General features: G+C 41.2%; 1 protein-coding gene and 1 pseudogene across 2 annotated transcripts in view; one reads left to right on the top strand and one right to left on the bottom strand.

Moving 5' to 3' along the window:
• The window catches only part of PITPNC1 (phosphatidylinositol transfer protein cytoplasmic 1), a 252,078-nt gene that overhangs the window by 7,266 nt on the left and 223,485 nt on the right, over positions 1-21,327 (top strand). The gene's annotated exons all lie outside the window — the stretch shown is intronic.
• On the bottom strand, positions 15,138-15,256 carry LOC114889818 (annotated as a pseudogene).

Below are 21,327 nucleotides of genomic sequence, written 5' to 3'. Positions count from 1 at the left end.
GAAAACAAATTGTATCTGGAAAATGTAAAGTTTGAAAAAAGTATCTTATGAAAACTTAGAAGCAATTCATACAAACAGGATCTCGGGGTGCACACCTCCAGGGGGCGCCATTTACATGGAACCCAATCGGAACGGTGCAACGTGATAGCCCTGCAGCTGACCAACTGCCTTTGTCAGTTCTCTCAAGCTCCCCAGCCCTTGGTGCTGTCATGTGTTAAAACTTGAGAGTTAATAGCAGTCTTGCAGGTTTATAAGTGGATATGTTACCTCCTCAGAGACATCTTTCCTGACCACTCCATATAAAATAGTTTTCCCCTATTATTCTCTATCTTTGCACTTATTTCCTTCATAGCATTTATCTTTTTAAAAAATTTTTATTGGAGTATAGTTGATTTCCAATGGTGTGCTAGTTTCTGCTGTACAGCAAAGTGAATCAGTTATACATATACATATATACTCTCTTTTTAAGATTCTATTCCCATATAGCTCATTACAGAGTATTGAGTAGAGTTTCCTGTGCTATATAGTAGGTCCTTAATAGTTATCTATTTTATACATAGTAGTGTGTATATGTCAATCCCAGTCTCCCAATTTATCCCTCCCCTCCTTTTGCACTTATCTTAATCTGTACTTATTTGTTTACTTGTTTGTCATCCATCTCCATCACTATCTTTTCAACGTGTAATCCACATAAGAAAATACTAACAAGATCTTTTAACTTATTTTTCTTTCATACGAAGTCTTTGAAATCCAGTGTGTATTTTCCATTTGCAGCACATTTCTTTTTTTTATTAAATTTTTTTTTTATATTGGAGCATAGTTGATTAACAATGTTGTGTTAGTTTCAGGTATATAGCAAAGTGATTCAGTTATACATATACATGTATCTTTTCTTTTTCAAATTGTTTTCGGTTATTACAGAATATTGAGCAGAGTTCCCTGTGCTAGCACATTTCAATTCCCATTGGCCACTTTGCAGTGCTCAAGGGTCACATGTGGCTGGTGGCTGCCATATTGGATAGGGCAGCTCTAGTGCTTAAACCTTGGGTCTGGCACACAGTAAATGCTTGCTGAATGAATGGATGAGAAGAAGCTGAGAAAAATAGGAACCTTTTAGGAAAGCTGTCCCTAGATGTTTTCCTTCACACTGTTTAAGTTTTTCACTTAAGCTTTATACCTCTTGAAATTTTGCAAACTAGAGATTCTTTTTTATTAAAAACCTCCTCATTTTAAAATTCCACAGCAGTACCTCTGAGAAGTTTGAGGCCATTCATTCCTGGGAGTTAACGTAATCAGTCTGCCCTCCTCCAGATTCCTGGAGGAGTATATTCAATATCTATTGCTATATAACAAATTTGCACAAACTTGGCAGCTCCATGTTCTTCTGGAGCTTGGAGTACTCTTCCAAGTTCACGTGGTTGTTGGCAGAATTCAGTTCCTTGTGGCTGTAGGACTAAGTCTCCCCTTTCTTGCTGGCCATCAGCTAGGGGCCAGCTCTTAGAGGCCACCTGCTATTTCCTGCCATGTGGCCCCCGCCACAATGTGGCCGTTTGCCCCTTCAAGGCCAACAGGAAAGCATTTGCTCCAACTTTGAACCTCTGACTTGTCTATGACCTCTACTCTTTTTCAAAAAGAATGGTCTGATTAGGCCCACCCCCATTCAAGGTGAAGGAATTGTACATATACAGGGTGTGCACACTTGGGAACCTCAGGGATCATTCTGCCTACCGTAGGGAGATGAGCTGAATTGAAAGTTTCTGTTGGAGGAAAGAAGTAGTTATTTCTCGTATCTAGGAAACTTAGGGATCTGGAAGGTTCAGGCTGGCCCTGGGGCAGCATGAAAGTGTTTATCACAAATACTTATTGACCTCTTACTCTGTGCCAGGTGCTAGGCCAGGTGCTAGACCTGGTGCCAGGGATGGAGCAGCAAACAAGGCAGACGTGATCCCTACCCTCTTAGAGCTTACAGTCCAGAGAACATTGGAGAAGTTTCCTTGCCGTCTTAAAATAGATTATGGTGATGGTTGCACAACTCTGTGTAAATATATTAAAAACCATTGAGTTGGTGTGTAAAATACATCTCAGTAAAGCTGTGTTGTTTTTTTTTTAAAGAGGTATCTATGGATTTTTCCAGCAGAATAGACATCTATGTTCAGAGAGAGAGCCATTGACAGAAAGCACGGAAATTGAATTATGAGTACGAACACTGAAAAGTTATGGTCCCTGTTCTCAAGAAGATGACTCTGATTGTCCTGAATTTAGACAGCTTTCCAAAGGAGGTTGTTCTCTTCTGCAGCAGTGTGGGAAAAAAAAAAAATCTGCCAGATTTGGACTAGAATGACCACAGTTTAGGTCAGAATTTGATACTTAGCGGAAAAAACATAATCACAACTTGAACAGCTACAGGGCTTTAGGGTACCAGGCGGTGGAGGGGGGGTGTGGACATTCATTGACAGATTTCACAATCTTCAGGAACAGCCCCCCTCCCCACCCCTAATCGGGGACAGAGGCTGGCACCAGCCATCATTAATGGAAGGAACAGTAAGTACCTGGTGACCTTTCTGGCTGTGGTTCCAGGTGCAGTCCTCTGCTTTCTCTGCACATTGAGTGGGAAATGATGTGTTGGCAGAATGAATCCTGGAATATGTGTTCTGGAGGAGATGATTCTACATGGGAGTTGAGTCCTCTGCTTTATTCATCTCTGGCAGATGTCCTTGAGACTTTCCATCACAGGCTTCATTATAAAATAGACTAAATGACTATTTAAACTGTGTGTCAATAGTCTCTGTCTAGGATGGCAAAATCATGCTGCGTTAGGCTGGGCAAGTCTCCCAGGATGACACAGAGTTAGAAGGAACCCCCCTGTGCCCAGGACACACTATCTTGGCCACTAGCTTTACCCGTGACAGAGAAAGGAGTATAGGGTCACTGGCCACTTCCTGGCTTATGGCCTGAGCAACATTATACAATGCTGTTTGTTGATTTAGAAACACGAAAGCCAGTGCTCACCAAGATTTTGACATCAAGTATAAAGTGAGTCATTCTTTCATTTCCCAGCACTCTGACAAAGGGGCCAGCTCTTAAAACTCCTTTTTAGACTTTAGTGGAAGTCGACTCATCCACCTAAACAAGTAGCTAATGTAAGTTCTTGATCAGATTTATCCAGTGGTTCTTCACTTTTTTTTAATCTTTCTTTTTTTTTTTTGCTTCTTTTAAGTTTGGGTGAAGCACGGCCTTCTAGAATTCCTGTTGTTCCCAAGCAAAGAAAAAACATCATCATCCTTTAATTTCTTTAGAATTAATCTGACAATCTTTAGGGTGTTGTTTCTTTCCCAGGATGAATCACCTAGAGAAGTGAGATTGGCCAAACAAATGTAATTTGATGACAACCTGTAATAATGTTGTTTAAGCACCTAATCTAAGCAACTAATCTCCAAAGACTGCGCCCTGTCCCATGTCAACTACACACACATACCATTTAGGTCTGATTATATTTGCCGTATTAAGGTCAGATCCAGATGTTTCTGAGCATTAGTTTGTGTATTTTTATACCCCAATTAACTGATCTGTGTATTTATTCAGAAGAAAACTTATCAGCTGGGGTTAGAGAAGTCACCATGAACTTGGATGCTAATATAATTAAGTGATTGAAGCCTTCAAATGAATTAGGTCTTATTTGCTGGATTAGTTGGAGTTCCCCAAAACTCTCCAATATTTTCTAGTTTTAACCGTCATGGTGGGATTTATTTATTTATTTATTTATTCTTAAAACGACCAAGTTTCACTTATCTCTTGGCTCTCTGGCAAGAGTGTTTCCAACTGGCATAGACCGTTTATAGAGATGGTGTAGGACCTTTTAATAATTACTGTGCCCACGCTTCCTGAAAGGTATCGTAGAGGACTGAATAGTCCCTAGGAAGTGCAGGGTTACACTGTTCATTATGCTTACCTGAGCCATCTCTGTCTTCGTGTCTTACACAGATTGTGAAAGTTGCTTGCCCTGATTCTCTCTTTTTTAAACAATAAATTTATTTATTTATTTTTGGCTGCTTTGGGTCTTTTTTGCTGTGCGCAGGCTTTCTCTAGTTGCAGCGAGCAGGGGCTGCGGTGCACGGGCTTCTCACTGCGGTGGCTTCTCTTGCTGCAGAGCACCGGCTCTAGGTGCGCGGGCTTCAGTAATTGCGGCACACGGGCTCAGTAGTTGTGGCTCACGGGCTCTAGAGCACAGGCTCAGTAGTTGTGGCGCATGGGCTTAGTTGTTCCGCGGCATGTGGGATCTTCCCAGATCAGGGCTCGAACCCATGTCCCCTGCATTGGCAGGTGGATTCTTAACCACTGCGCCACCAGGGAAGTCCTCACTTTGCTTTTCTGTACATGATAAAATAGCACTATGTGCCTCGGCGACGCATCCCATGAAACCTGCTTGGAAAGTAAGAGTTTTAAAAATTCAGTTTCTGTTTTGTATGCTTGGATTGCAAGCAGTCACATTCTGCATGCAAAGGAGGCAAAGAGAAATTACATTTGTCCAGCGCTTTCTTGTTTATTTAATCCTTGTAATGGTCCTGTTAGTTGGATATTAGCATCCCATTTTACAGATGTGGATCACAGGTGCTTGCATGGCTATTCAATGGTAGACCTGGATTCATGCCCATGCTGGTCAGACTTCCGAGCCCAGGCTCTTTGCTTTCCCAGTTCTGCCTTCCCTAGAATCCCAAAGCTGGAAGGAGCATTAGAGATTATTTAGTTCTATCCCAATACACACACACACACACCCCTTAAAGATTAAATAACTTGTTCAGGATTATCAAAGGAAATAATTGGGGGAAGGTAGTTCTTCTGTTCCAGTTAAGCTAAGAGAGTGGTCCATAAGCTTTATCTCCTACTGAACAATCAATTTTATTCAAGTATTAAACCAAGTGACATTCCTCAGTTTAACTTTGATAAATGAATCATACTCCTCTTTGAAAAGAAGTTTTGTAGTTCATGCTCTAAAAAGAGAACCACCCCTACACTTTGAGAAATTATTCCTTTTAATGGCAGTGACAGCCTTTGGCTTTCATAGACATCTTTAGCCGAGATGTTCACTGATAAGCACCTGTAGGTTTCTCAAAATTAGTATCTGGAAATAACAATGGGAACAGACAAGTGACACCATGTTTCTGGCACATTTCGTTGAAAACTTAAACCTCTTTCACATGGAGGTAAGCAAACTGGAGGGTATGAAAAATGATCAAAATGTATTAGTCAGCACTGTGTACTTTCCCTTCCTGCTGAGAAGGTGGCTCCTTGGAAACTTGTGTCTCACCTTTACTAGCATTGCCTCACAGGCAGTTTACAAACCACATGCACAAATTCATATTGCTCCTGTAGAGTCACACCTCATGTGGGCTAAAATAAAATTTTTAGCTTGATAAGATTATTATTCTGAAAATGGAGCTATAAAAGGCTTTTTTAAAATTAAAAATTGTCCTCCAAAGACATTTACCGTTATCAGGAATGTTCAAAACAATGAAAAAAATCCAAACAAACCTGTCTTAAATTTTACAGCAGAGATTCAGAGATGTTTTGCTCTGTGTCAACACTATGGAAATAAACATGTAATGCCCTAACATGAACTATTTGAAGGGGACCACACTTAATTGGATGTGTACATTCAGGTCAGTTTTTTAAAATAATTTTTAAAAAATTATGGTAAAACATATTACATAAAATTGCCATCTTAACTTTTTGGTTTTTTTCCCACACTGCGCGGCATGCGGGATCTTAGTTCCCTGACCAGGGATCGAACCCTCGCCCCCTGCAGGGGAAGTGTAGAGTCTGGACCGCCATGGAAGTCTCCGTAACTATTTTTCTTAAACTTATTATTTTTAATTTTTATTTTATTTAATTAATTAATTTATTTAGTTTTGGCTGTGTTGGGTCTTCGTTGCTGCACGTGGGCTTTCTCTAGTTGCTACTTTTTGTGCGGTGCACGGGCTTCTCATTGCGGTGGCTTCTCTTGTTGTGGAGCACAGGCTCTAGGTGCATGGTCTTCAGTAGTTGTGGCACGAGGGCTCAGTAGTTGTGGCACACGGGCTTAGTTGCCCCGCGGCATGTGGGATCTTCCCAGACCAGGGATCGAATCCGTGTCCCCTGAATTGGCAGGCAGATTCTTAACTACTGAGCCACCAAGGAAGTCCTTAACTATTTTTTAGGTGTAGAATTCGGTGGCATGAAGGGCATTCACGTTGTTGGCCAGCCATCACCACCATCCGTCTTCAGAACTCTTTTCATCTTGTAAAACTGAAACTCTGTACCCATAAACAATAACTCCCTATCCACCTCCCTGCAGCCCATGGCAACCACCATTCTACGTTCTATGAGTTTACTGTTCTAGGTATCTGGTCAGCATTTTTTTCTTTCCTTTAAAGCATTGGTTATATTACTTTATCATTAAACTCATACATCATTTCCTGAAGCAAACTTAATAAAACTTGAATTAACAGAAGGTAACTAGAAATATTTTCTGAATTCTGCCTTCTTTCAAAGGAGGAAAATGACAAGATGGACCTGTATCCATATTTTGGGTGGCATTAATGACTCAATTTAGTGAACTATACCTTTGTAGCAACAGCTGGAGTGCCTGACAGTTTTAATTCAGGAGTCCTACTATATTGTCATTTAACACAAAAAGTGCATTTTTGCTTGGAATACTTACTAAGACAGGAAAAAGTACCAGTGCATTTTAGAAGTATTTCCAACAAAGTTGTCACTGACAAGTGTTCTTCAATTAAAGTAGAATACAGAATATTTGATTAATGATAATGCTTTATTCCTGTACCAGGTGGAAACAGACATCAATTGGACTCTTTTTCTAAATAAAGAAGTACAGTTAAAATGTTAGTTTTTTTTTTTTTTTAGGATTTGATAAATATTTAACTCAGGAGAAAAAAACTAATTTATTATTATGACGGCTTATTAACAAGTTAACTTTGCAACATTTTCATTGTTGTCAATTCTCTTAGTGATGTCTGTAGGTAGAGTTTTCAACTCACTAGCCAACAACCTGGATTTCATTAGATTTTTTAGGATTATAGTCCTGCCGCTCTCAAGGAGCAGTTTGTGTCCTGCACTGTCCAAGAAAGTAGTGGGTTGTAGAAAAATGTTGGTCTCCAGTCTGAGAACTTTCCAGTGTGCCTGGGCCACCTTACAGATGTCTGTTTAATCTCTAATGCACCCGAAATAGTAGACATCTGCAAAACAAAGTCACAGAAAACAACACTCTTGTTAAAGTAGTAATTAGCAGTTTAACCAAATAGAAAAACAACACTGGATAGATGTTTAAGAAAACAAGACTTGTAATCACCTCCTTGTATGGACAGGTAGTTCTGAAGACAGGGGTTATCACTAAAGTTTGTATTTGAATCCCTGGACATGTCTTCTGAGATGTGTGAGTTCCCTGTGGTTTGTACCCTCTTGACATGGGCCTTCATCAGGAAAATTTTGCTGAGTTTACCCTGACCTGAAATAATGATGATGAAGATGCTGGAGCCGATGAAAAGACAAATAAAGCCATTCATGTCACCTAACATTTATCATCATTTTGGGCTATTTCAGCCTCCATTAAAGTGACATGGTGGATAAAAGTGGTTTTCTCAATGCTTGAAAAGTGCTGTGAAAATAGACGGTTCTTTTGCTCAATGAGACAGGTTTAAAGATACGAAATAGAGTTATTTACTCCCCCCCCAAGTGCAAAGAGTTTGGTAACTAGAATTGTCTTTAATCATTGGGGTACAGACTGTACTGTGTACACTGGAGACCCAAATCCTGGACTATTGAAGGCTATGACGAATGCTTCTTTTTTGGATGTTGTGTTTTTGTTGCTCATAAAGAGGCATCGTGCTCAAAATGAAAAACCTTTAGACTCAGGATTCAATAGTTCACCTCTTTTGGATTGTGTTTGATGGAAACTTGGATGCAGCTGAGTGTAATTATGTTTTTTTCAGCAGTATGACATACAGTGCTGCAGAGATGGCTGTTCTTAGAGATTTTTTGCCAAGACTGGCTGAAAAGGAGTTTGGTTATTGTTTTCTTAAAAAATAGTAATTAGGCTATTAGTTGTCCAAGTGGAATAACCCCCTTAAGTCTTTTCAAGAAACACACTTCCAAAAGGGTCAAGTATATTTAAAATTAGCCATTATTTACATAGTGTTCAGCCTTCTGCCTTAGCTCTTTTAGGAGGTTTTTGTTTGTTTGTTTGTTTTAATGTTGGTTATATCTGTCAGAAACCATCTTTTTTTTTTTTTTTTTTGCGGTACGCGGGCCTCTCACTGTTGTGGCCTCTCCCGTTGCGGAGCACAGGCTCCGGACGCGCAGGCTCAGCAGCCATGGCTCACGGGCCAAGCCGCTCCGCGGCATGTGGGATCTTCCCGGACTGGGGCACGAACCCGCATCCCCTGCATCGGTGGGCGGGCTCTCAACCACAGCGCCACCAGGGAAGCCCAACCATCTTATTTTTTAAAGGGGTTCAGGAATGGTTCTCATATCAAAAGCAGCCAAATCCCTGGCATCATAGGAAGCTTCATCATAGATTCATCTGTTTTTCATCTGCAGAACGGCTGCATTCAGTGTTGTCCTGGCCTTTGGACAGTCTCTTCTGTGGATCTGGAGAAGGAACTGCACACGGGCCTTGCAGGCCTCTATCTTTGAGAATACTCAAGAGCAAAGGAAAAAGAAGCAGTTAGAAATGGTGGCCAGGGCTAATGGACTGTGGTTCTGGGATGGAGCCCAGGCCTATGTTTGTGACCACTGGGCTCAGGATTTGCCTTGGTGTCTCTCAGATCCCCAGATGAGGTAGAACCTGTTCACCCAGATGCAGACTCACTTGGCCCTGCCACATGCCACCCCACGACACACCTTTTGGGTGTGTCTCATCTTAAAGCTGGATGATCAGCTTTCTTTCCTGTTGGTTGGGTCTTTTTGAATGGCAAATCAGCCGTACCTTACAAAGTTCATCTTTTAAGTCCTGGTAATCGCCCCACCTCTCACAGGGAGTATCATGCCTGAAAAGAGGCCTCATCACTTTCAAACATGATTTTCCTTTCATTTTCCTCTACCCTTTCCTTGGCATTTTATCTCCTGGAGCTAAAGTACCTATATTGCCCTAACTCGGGGTTTCTGGCTTAGGGTGGTGCAGTATGGTGAGGCCTTGCTGATTGATAGCCATGAACTGATTTAGGAAGACTGGATTTTCTTGTGCCTCAGTTTCCTCAACTTTCAATAGCCCTCTTTTTTAATTTTTTATTTCTCATACAAGTTTAAAGGTTACAGTTATTTATAGTTATTACAAAATATTGGCTATATTCCCCGTGTCGTACAATACATCCTTGAGACTATCTTATATCCAGTGGTTTGTACCTCCCACTCCCCCACCCCTATATTTCCCCTCCCCGCTTCCCTCTCCCCACTGGTAACCACTAGTTTGTTCTCTATATCTGTGAGTCTGCTTCTTTTTTGTTATGTTCACTAGTTTGTTGTATTTTTAGATTCCACATATAAGTGATATCATACAGTATTTGTCTTTCTCTGTCCATCCATGTTGCTGCAAATGTCAAAATTTCATTCTTTTTTATGGCTGAGTAGTATTCCAGTACCCTTCTTTTTGCCTCCATGAGGGGCTGATCACATGACATACAAGCCCATTCAGCAAATGTAAGGGACAGTGATAATTGTCCAAGTGTGGATGCTGTGTGAATACCTGGTAATCATGCATTCCCTGAGGTGTGCATGAAATCACACGGTCTCACACCTTTAAATACCTTTATTTTAGAAGTCCATCTAGTACAATATTCATTTTTGGAGTCTGTACTTTCCAAATGGCCCGTGGGAAGGAATCCTGAGGTGTCCAGAGGATCTGAGTTTGTCCTGTGGGAACGTTATGTCATAGTAACACATGCTTAAGGATTAGTTTATTTCCAGCCCTGCAGAAGCTATAAATTGCTTCCTAAAATTTTATTCTCCAACACCGTGATGTTTATGTTGCTATGGTGGTATGTCTCTTGCTTGGGTGTCAAGGTTGCCATTGGAAATAGATAGGCCAAAATAACAGCTTAACAGGTGGCTGTGCTTTGTGAAGTCGTTTGTAAAACTATTTTATGAAGTCCAGTGCAAGTAAATCACCCGACTGTGCCCTTTACTGTATTTTGTATTTGAGCACATTCTTTTTTTTTTCTTAACACATTCTTCCCCTTTCCATTTTAAATATATATAGACTATTCCCCTTTTTCAAGCAGCACCAAGCTGGTTTCCTGTAGTAACACAAGGCAAGATTCCAGCTCATTTTATTTAGCAGTGGACGTCCTTTCCTTATTTTCTGTAGTTGGAACCCTCCTCCTAAAAATAACCCTTCTTTTTTTACTGTGCTTCTTTTTATAGCTCCTGTGCTCTTTATTTAAATAAACCTCTTATTAATATGCCATTTACATATATATGTACCTACACACATATATGTATACACATACATATAGGTATATATATTTCCCTGTAAAGTATAATCCTTAGTGAATGTGGTAATAGAAATTGTTTCCATTGACCTGTCATTAAGCTGTCACCTGTTATTTATGATCATTTTCTTTTGAGGTAAAATTTAGAGAGAACCTGAGTGTTAAACCAGTTCAGCTTCCTACCCACTGTAAGGATCTTCTATAATAATCTCGCATGGCAATCATCTTGCCTTTTAGCTTAAATACCAGCATGGCAGGGTGCTTGCTCTTCTGTGATATAACATCTATGATTGTCCACTTTGATGTGTTAGAAGATGCTTTTTTTTTTTGGCTGAGCGGCTTGTGGGATCTTAGTTCCCTGACCAGGGATCAAACCCAGGCCACCAGCAGAGGAACTGGGGAGTCCTAACCACTGGACCACCAGGGAATTCCCAGAAGATACTCTCTTATGTTGAATTGATGTCTGCCTCCCTAGAACTTTCATTTTCCTGTCTATGGTGACACAAACACAAGCCACTTCCACATGCTGGCTCTTTAAATATTTAGAGAAAACTATAATGTTGTCCTTTGGTTTTCTCTTTTGCTGGCTTAATATCCACAATTCCCTCAACAATTCACCTTAAGAAATGGTTTCAGACTCCCTCCCCAATCTGTTGGACCTCCTCTGTTATTGCCCTTTCAAAAATATTGAATGCGGTGCTCTAGAGCAAGGGTCAGTAAGCTTTTCCTGTAAAAAGGCCAGATAGAAATATTTTAGAATTGCAGGCTATAAGATTGCAACAACTCAACTCTGACCTTGCGACATGAAATCAGGAGGAGACAATACGTAAATGAATGGGCATGGCTATGTCTGGTAAAATTTTATTTATGGACCCTGAAATTTGAGTTTCATATAATTTTCAAATGTCATGAAATATTATCCTTTTGCCTTTTTTCAACCCACGCATAGCTAGCTCGTGGGCCGTACAAAAAGAGGTGTGGGCCAGGTTGGGCTCAAGTTATTGGAGGACCAGTGCTGAAAATATGGGAACTGTTACTTCAGCACCTTATGCTATGTTGATGCTTTAGTATTAGCATTGTCATTTTTGGAAGCTGCATCAGATTGCTGGCTGACAAGGTTATCAGTTCACCTTCCTCTTATCCACGTGATTCTTCGGGCAAAGCTAAGTGTCTCCATCCGGTGTGTCTGAGGCCTACAAAAACAAGCAGCCTTATAGTGATAACCATTACCGTAGGACTTTGAAATGTAAACATGATGAATGGCATCTGCTGATTTCAAGTTTGACAAAATGTTTTTGGTTCTTGCTTTTGTTATTTACCGTATTAGCTACTCCTCTTAATTTAGTGCTAGATGTGATAAGCATGCCTTTCTGTCTTCATCCAACAACACAGCGACTTTTCAGTCCAATCCAAATCCTAAAATATAGGTCATAGCTGCTCACCTTGGTTGCAGAAACCAGTAAGCACTTGGGTAGAGAGATGAAGCCTTCAGTTATATTAATAAGCTTAAGAATGGATTATTCTCCACTTCCTCATTAGTTTTAATTTTAAAAATAAGGTTCTCATGAAATTTTTTTGAAACAGTTTAACCAAGATTATAATTTACCATGCAGAGGAGAAAATTTAGTAAATGGCGAAGCCGATTTTTTTTTTTAGTGCCTAAATGTTTAATTAAAATTATGTATTTCTCTATGTGGACATTTACTTAAGAAGGCTTTGCTTTTTCACAAGAAAGGGGAAAACACAGAGGGCCAATGTCTGTGGAACATTCTAGTGTGCCAGGATCACTGTGTTAATTATCTCATTTCATCTTTGCAGTCGTCCTCCAAGGTGGATCCTAATATCTTCATTTTACAGATGTCAGAGAATCAGTGGCAGATTTGGATTCCAATCCAGGGCTCTGTGGCTACAAATTTCCATTCGCTTTCTCCAACACCATTGCTTTCCACAGCCAAAGAGAAGTTGACATTCATTCACATCAAGTTACTTGTATTAATTTAGACAGTTGATTCTAAAGTGGATATATGTTCCTGAATTAATTACTGGAATGATACATTTCTAGAGTATATATCCCAGAAACTGTGATATAAAATAAAAATATTGATTTCCTTAGTGGAAAAAGAGTGTTCAAGTTAAAACTATTTGCTTTTGCCAATCTTTGGTAAAACTGGAAACATAGATACAATTTTCGATGACCTACAGCGATTATAAATCTTGAGGGTAACCTTAATTGTTTTTAGAAAGCTTGTCTGTTTATCTAGACCGTATCTTGCAAAAAAGGCACTTCAAGATGTCATTATATGAATATTCAGAAACTAATAGAGTCTAGATGAGAATGTGTGATAATCTAAAGATATCATTTAAGTCGGGGCTTTAAAAATATATTACTTCCGGCTTCCCTGGTGGCGCAGTGGTTGAGAGTCCGCCTGCCGATGCAGGGGATACGGGTTCGTGCCCCCGTCCGGGAAGATCCTACATGCCGCGGAGCGGCTGGGCCCGTGAGCCATGGCCGCTGAGACTGCGCGTCTGGAGCCTGTGCTCCGCAACGGGAGAGGCCACAACAGTGAGAGGCCCGCGTACCATAAAATATATATATATATATAACTTCAAGTGAAGAACAAGCCTCATAAACAAGTTCCTTACAATTTCCTATGGTCTAATTCCACCTTATCCCAAGTCCTTAAAAGCAGATTTATAAAAGGGAGAGGAAACAACTTTTCAGAATAAAAATTTGAAGCTCTCAAAGTAAAATATATTGATATTTTAATTGTATGAAATTGTATGAAATGGATTCTTTAATAATAGCTGGTGCTGGGACTGTCAAAACCTTTGCTGAAATTATTCCACGAGGAAGCTGGTTTATGGCTTTCTGGAGCTGGTGGCCGCTCATGCTTTAGTTTATAAGTTCCTTGGAGGGTTGTGATTGTCATTGCCTCTATTTTAACTCCCCATAATTTTCCGTAATGGTATTTTGCACACTGAGGTTGCTTAGTTAAGGTTGACTACCAACTTATGGTCATTTAAATTCAAATCCAATTTTTGTGTTGATTGTGGTTTGAAAAACAGAAAAAAAAGTATATTTATTGCTCTTGTAAATGTTTTGTTTTTTTATCGAATATTGAATAGATATGAAGCAATACACCCACGAACCTATTGCCCAGCTTAATAAGTAGAATGATACAAGTTCATTGAACACTCTACATGCCCCCGGTGATCCCAGGCTCTCTATACATGTGGTATCCCAGAGGAGGTAGTCTTCAACAGCTTGCTGGGTTTTTTTCTATTAACTTTTTGTATGGAGATATAATTCACATAACATAAAGTTCATTCTTTTAAATAAGTGTACAGATCACTGGTTTTAGTATATTGACAAGATTGTGCAACCATCACCGCTTTCTTATTCTAGAACATTTCTATCACTCAGAAAGAAATTCTGTCCCCATTGTCAGTCACCCCTCACTCCCCACTTTCCCTAGCCCTTGGCAACCATTGATCTACTTTCTATATTTATGGGTTTCCGTATTCCAGACATTTCATATAGATGGAATCGTACAATATATGGTTTTCTGTGTCAGCTTCTTTCCCTTAGCATAGTGTTTTCAAGATTCATACATGTAGCATGAATCAGTACTTCATTCTTTTTTATGGCTGAATAATATTTCATTGTATGGATATATCACATTGTGTTCATACAGTTATCAGTTGATGGACATTTGGGTTGTTTCCACTGTTGGGCTATTATGAATAATGCTGCTATGAATATTCGTGTCCGGGCTTTTGTCTGAACAACAGTTTTCACTTCTGTTGGATATATACCTAAAGGTGGAATTACTGGGTCGTATGGAAATTCTGTTTAACTTATTGAGGAACTGCCAGAATGTTTTCCACAGTTGATGCACTGTTTTATATTCCTACTAGCTGTGTATTAGTGTTCTAGATTCTCTGCATCCTAGCCAATACTTGTTACTTTCTGTCTTTTTGATTCTAGTCATCCTTAGTGGGTGTGCAGTAGGATCTCAGCATGGTTTTGATTTGCATTTCCTTAATGACAATCATAATGTTGGACAGCTTTTCATGTGCTTATTAGCTATTTCTCTATCTTTGGAGAAATTTCTATTCAAGTTATGTGTCTTTTTACTGTTGGGTTCTAAGAGTTCTTTCTGTATTCTGGATGTTAGACCCTTATCAGATAACATGATTTGCACAAATTTTCTCACATTCTGTGGGCTCTTGTTTCACTTTCTTGATAGTGTCCTTTGAAGCACAACAGTTTTAAATTTTTATTAAGTCCAAGGTATTTTTTCTTTTGCTTTTGGTGTAATATCTAATCATTCCCTAAGCCAATGATCCAGTGCCACAAAGATTTATACTTATGTTTTCTTCTAAGAGTTTTACCACTTAAACTCTTACATTCACGTCTTTGGTCCATTTTGAGTAGATTTTTGAGTATGGTATAGGGTAGTGGTCCAAATTTATTCTTTTGCATGTGGATATCCACTTTGTCCTAGCACCATTTTTTTTTTTTTTTAGCTGTGCTGCACAGCTTGCAGATCTTAGTTCCGCGACCAGGGACTGAACCCAGGCCCCGGCAGTGAAAGCGCCAAGTCCTAACTACTTGACCGCCAGGGAATTCCCAGCACCACTTTTTTTTTTTAAAGCCTACAGCACCTTGTATTCACATTTGGTCTCCCATCCAAGTACTAACCAGGCCTGACCCTGCTTAGCATCCGAGATCAGAATAGATCAGGTACATTAAGGGTGGTATGGCCATAGATTCCACATAATTTCTGAAAAGACTGTGTTTCCCCATTGTATTGCAGAGCTTGATCTTTTTTTTTTTTTTGAGGTACGCGGGCCTCTCACTGTTGTGGCTTCTCCTGTTGCGGAGCACAGGCTCCGGACGCGCAGGCTCAGCGGCCATGGCTCACGGGCCCAGCTGCTCCGCGGCATGTGGGATCTTCCCGGATCAGGGCACGAACCCCTGTCCCCTGCATCGGCAGGCGGACTCTCAACCACTGCGCCACCAGGGAAGCCCGAGCTTGATCTTTTTTACTGAACATTTTGATCTTGAGATTGATGCATGTAACTATAATTCATTCACTTTTATGGCTGTAGAGTATGCTTTATATGAATCTGCCGTAATGTATTTAATTCATTCTTTGACCCATAGTGGGTTGTTTCCAGAGTTTTGCTTTTCTACACACTGTTGCTGGGAACATACTTAAACATGTTTTTTATTACCCACATGTGAGAGTGTCTTTCTAGGGAATATGACTAGGGGTGTAGAGTTATGCACATGTTTCCCAAAGTGACTGTAATATTTATGCTCCTATCAGCAATGTATAAGAGTTTATATCTAGGAAAACTCAGCTTTTAAACGTTCTCTTTGTTTAGTGTCTCCTTGAATAGTTATTACCCAAAGGAAAGAAGTAGTATTTGCAAGTGAAATTTGCCTCTTAGGCTTCTACTATTTTATTAGCAAGAATTATTATTATTTTTAAAAATTTTATTTATTTATTTATGGCTGAGTTGGGTCTTCGTTGCTGCGCGTGGGCTTCTCTCTAGTTTGTCGAGTGGGGGCTACGCTTCCTTGCGGTGTGTGGGCTTCTCATTGCGGTGGCTTCTCTTGTTGTGGAGCACGGGCTCTAGGCGCACGGGCTCAGTAGTTGTGGCTCGCAGGCTCTAGAGCACAGGCTCAGTAGTTGTGGCACACAGGCTTAGTTGCTTCGCGACAAGTGGGATCTTCCTGGACCAGGGCTCGAACCCGTGTCCCCTGCATTGGCAGGCGGATTCTTAACCACTGCACCACCAGGGAAGTCCAGCAAGAATTATTGTAAGCAAGCAAAAGGCCAGTAGCCGGAGAACCCAGTATCCAGTTAGTATCTCTTTAAATTTGTAAATATCAGTGTGAGGCTTAAACAGATCTTTGGCTCGTTGAGGTGGTGAAGCTTTTGCTAATAGTGAATAAGGGTGTGTGTTCATTAAAGCAACATCACACCAGCCTATTATTACTCTCTTACATAGGATCTGGGACTAGTATAGTGTAGCAGTTGGCAGAATCAGGGTATCAAGGGGTGAGGAGAGCTGCTTCACTTTCTTGGAACCCGCATATTATAGTTATGCTAAGACAAAATTGTGTCCATGATGATGAGACACACCCTATCACATCCTATAGCATCATGTGAAAGGGTTGGCTGACACAAAGTTGGGTAGATGGTACTCAGAACATTGGAGGAGATGGAAATGCTCTCTGCTTGTGATTACAGGGAGTTACACCTGGAAAACACAACAGCTCTATGCTGGACCACCAGTGTGGTCCAGGTAGGTGGGTGTCAACAGGGATGGCCATGAGAAGGTGAAGAAAGGCCTCTGGAAGGCAGGTGGCTGGGGGGTGAAGGAAGCCTGCCTAGCAGCATCAGAAAAGCATGTGGGGAAGTGCTCCAGCTCAGAGTGGGACTCAGGGACAGGATGTCAGTTACAAAGCAGGAGTGAGGGTTGGGGGAAGAAGAGATGGGCAAGATGCCCCAGCCCTAGGGGCACTTGAGTAGCTCATCAGTTGCTGTATTCAAGAAACTGAAACTCAAATCCAAGAGAAATGGCAACTCAGTCTCAGGAACAAATTGATGTTATGACTAGTGGTGTAGACTGAATGTTTATGGTCTCCCCCACCCCTCACCTTGACGTTAGCCCCAGGATGCCTGGAATTAACCAAGTCCTCCAACTCAACTAGATACTAAAGTCTTGATGACTCCTCACTCATTTGCATCCCTGTAATTATGCTCCTGATCTCTCGTGAACTGGGGAAAGAGAAGAAATTGGAAGATAATAAGTACTGGTATTCCATTTCCTCAAATATTTATCTTTTCACTTAAATTTCTTTTCCCTTTTATTGTATTGTTTCCCGTTTACAGATTTCTTTTTGGTTCCTATCTATTGTTTCTCCATTATAGTTTTCCTCTGCAGTTAGTTGGTTCCTGGATGTAATTTCAGAGTATTTGAGAAGTTGAGAATGATGGGGGAGAAATTGAAAGTGTAGGTACAGAAAGAGATGACAGTGGGGGAATGAAATTTATTGTTCCTTTTGTCCAATGTGAAACCAAAGCTGGAGGCTAGATCATTCAGAAAGAGAATTCAGTGTTTTCTAAGCTACCTGCATATAAGAATGACTTGGTGGCGTGACCTGATTCAATACTTCTGAGGAGAGGATAAAGAATTTGTTTTTTGTTTGTTTTTTGCGATACGCGGGCCTCTCACTGTTGTGGCCTCTCCCGTTGCGGAGCACAGGCTCCGCACGCGCAGGCTCACGGGCCCAGCCGCTCCGCGGCACGTGGGATCTTCCCGGACTGGGGCACGAGCCCATGTCCCCTGCATAGGCAAGCGGACTCTCAACCACTGCGCCACCAGGGAAGCCCAAGAATTTGTTTTTTTAGCAAACACTCCCCATGACTATAATAAACCAAATATGGGAATCAAACTTAAACCTTTTTAAAATAAAGCACCCAAGTTGGACCCATTAGTTCGACTATAGAATTACTGAATATTTTTAGTATTGACAGAGAAAAATACTTTATAAAGTGCTTAAATTTATTTATTTATTTATTTTTGCGGTACACGGGCCTCTCACTGTTGTGGCCTCTCCCGTTGCGTAGCACAGGCTCCGGACGCGCAGGCTCAGCGGCCATGGCTCACGGGCCCAGCCGCTCCGAGGTATGTGGGATATTCCCGGACTGGGGCGCGTAACCATGTCCCCTGCATCGGTAGGCGGACTCTCAACCACTGCGCCACCAGGGAAGCCCATAGATTGTAAGTTTCTTAATAACAAGACCCATGTCGCATTCTTCTCCGAATCCCTAGGGTCAGCACACCCTCTTTTACAGTGAGTCTAAGCCTTTCAGTGTGACATTTAAAAAAAATAATAAATTTATTTATTTATTTATTTTTGACTGTGTTGGGTCTTCGTTGCTGCACACGGGCTTTCTCTAGTTGCGGTGTGCAGGCTTCTCATTGCGGTGGCTTCTCTTGTTGTGGAGCATGGGCTGTAGGTGCGCGGGCTTCAGTAGTTGTGGCACGTGGGCTCAGTAGTTGTGGCTTGCGGACTCTAGAGGGCAGGGTCAGTAGTTGTGGCACATGGGCTTAGTTGCTCCGCGGCATGTGGGATCTGCCCGGACCAGGGATCGAACCCGTGTCCCCTGCATTGGCAGGTGGATTCTTACCACTGTGCCACTAGGGAAGTCCCTTGTGTGGCATTTAAAGTCCTCCAGGGCAGACTTCCCCCACGCTCATCTTCTGCCCCTCCCTTGTATCCCATGCTTGGCCAAATGAAGTTAATTGCATTCCCCCAATGTATTATGTAGTTAACTTTTAATATCTCTTCTTTTTATTGCCTTGGCTCTCTTGAAAATAGAGCTAACGAGATTGTTGGCTATTAGAGTTACATGGACATGGTTATATAATGGCTTCACAATGCCCTTAATAAATGAAATCTAAAATGTTACATCTTTTTGAACCCAGAAACTCATTCTGACTTTTTTCACTCTGAAGAATTATAACATTTTCTGAAGATCATGTTGTCCTCTTCCTTCTTCTGGATGTTATGCAAGGAACTTTGGTTGAAAATGATGAAGTCCTGACTTAGATAGGATAAATATGCAATAGTCACGTCTTTCGGAAGGAAAACATTGACTTTTAAAAATCGTGCTTGCCTGAAAAACAAACCTGAGTGTTTTTTATATTTATGTGTAAAAATGTGCTGCCATTCTTTGCCCTCATTTGTATGTTGAAAAACGATTGCAAAATTGAAGGTACACCAACATCAGTGTCATGTGTGTTTAATATGGAAAATAGCATGGCAACGACTGGACTCTTTATGAACACAGGTACGAACTCTGAAAAACTTAATTTTCCAAATAATGCTTTGTCCTTTTTTGTATGTAAATGTGCACCCCTTTTCATTATTCATATGTATTGCTATTTTATTTACAGTGGAGTTTTGCATAATTTCACCCACTGTCAAATTAGGTTAAGATCCTATATCTTCAGCTACAGATGCATAAACCTAGCGAAAACGAGACGGTCATGGGGAGCTGGGACAGATGCAGTGTATTTCTGCCTAGATTCTTTGGCCCCCAGCCTCTTGTTGAGGTTCTCAGGGTGCAGGGATGCTGATGTACCTTGATAGGGTCCTGCCATATTTGAGAAGTAAGGGTTTATAAATAGTCCCAACATCCAGGACCCCTCCTGGTTCCTAAGCTCAAAGTGGTGTCTGCAACGAAAGCAGAGGCAGAGTTAACAGGATCTGCGTATAGTCTCTTGGTTGCCAGCCTTCCTGATCTTCTAAAAGGCCTGTTGCTCCACAAATCTAGAGTACTGAAAGGCCTGGGTTGAATCTCTTCTATTTTCTATAAAATTCTGCGTGTCTTTTGAGGTGGGTCATATATCTTTGCACACTTTTAAAATAATTTCTCATCAGTTGTCCCCCCGAGAGCATACTTTTGTACTTGGCACCGTGGAAAAGGTCTCTCTGGTTTCCCGCAGACATGGGGGCCCTGACTGCTTAGTCAATGGAATACAACAACGTATTAGGGGTATCCTTCCCTTGGGAAGTGCATGTCATAAATCTCACTGACAGATGATTCAGGTCTTAAGGCTCCTAAGCACATAACCTCATTATCAGGAGATGATTGTGTAGTAGACTAAGATCTGCTTATATAGCCTTGCAGATTATTATAAAGCACCCCCCAATACCTTTTTTTTTTTTTTTTTTTGTGGTATGCGGGCCTCTCACTGTTGTGGCCTCTCCCATTGCGGAGCACAGGCTCCGGACGCGCAGGCTCAGCGGCCATGGCTCACGGGCCCAGCCGCTCCGCGGCATGTGGGATCCTCCCGGACCAGGGCACGAACCTGTGTCCCCTGCATCAGCAGGCGGACTCTCAACCACTGCGCCACCAGGGAAGCCCCCCATACCTATTTTTATTAGAGACTAAATTTCTAACTTGCTCAATTTGTTTGTTTATGGCAGCGCTGCTCTGCCGGTCCTAGGAGAAGACAATTTTACATTTAAATGGAATATTCTAACTTTGCTTAGTAAATAATGACCTAGAAATTACAGTGCAGGGAAATGGGATTTCAGTGTTTCATGAAAAAAGTTCCTATCAGAAGAGCATCATGTTTTTCATTTTTTGGATAGGTAGGCAGATTTCTACCTGTTCCGTGAAACAGTCTTGTTAGAGGGGGAGGAAACGAAAAAGAAAGGCATTAGCGACCAAGGATGACAGTCATTTTAGGTTTTCTGCTTAATATAATCATGATGAAAATGAATGCCCTCGACCAGAGAAAACATACAGTACTGATGCCTTGGGTTGTGTTCAGAGATCTCTCAGCCTGTGGGAACTTCATGTTACTTGGGTCTAGCTTGGCATTGCAAAGTAACTAGCTCTTTTTATGCCAGCTGACAGAGGACCACACCTTCTTTGCCCAGATTAACACTGGATTGAGAATTCAGTGAATTTAAGCAGAGATGGTGGCTTGCAACCACAACTAAAAGCTTGCTTAGAGGGAGAAGGAGAAAAGGAGAGGAAAAATGTGGAAGCAAGAAAGATGGCAATAGGAGGTTGGAAAAGGCTGGCAGCAGGTGCAGGGGATGGAGGGGTACATGTGGCAGAGAAGTAGAAGCTCTCTCTGAATTGTTCAATCAGCTCTGTTTCATTGGCACAGATTCTAGAAGTTTCCTAATTCTTGGGTAGAGCATAGATAGGGTGTATTTCCTACGAAGCCAGATTTATATCCAGCAAACATTATCTCAAGTTGCTGTGCCAGACTCATGCATCCTTCTCTGTGTCTTTGTCTC

The sequence above is a fragment of the Monodon monoceros genome, unplaced genomic scaffold (assembly GCF_005190385.1).
Source record: "Monodon monoceros isolate NGI ecotype Baffin Bay Population unplaced genomic scaffold, NGI_Narwhal_1 Super_Scaffold_9, whole genome shotgun sequence".
Taxonomy (NCBI): domain Eukaryota; kingdom Metazoa; phylum Chordata; class Mammalia; order Artiodactyla; family Monodontidae; genus Monodon; species Monodon monoceros.
Note: the sequence above shows the minus strand (reverse complement) of the source record. Positions and strands in the feature narration are given on the sequence as shown.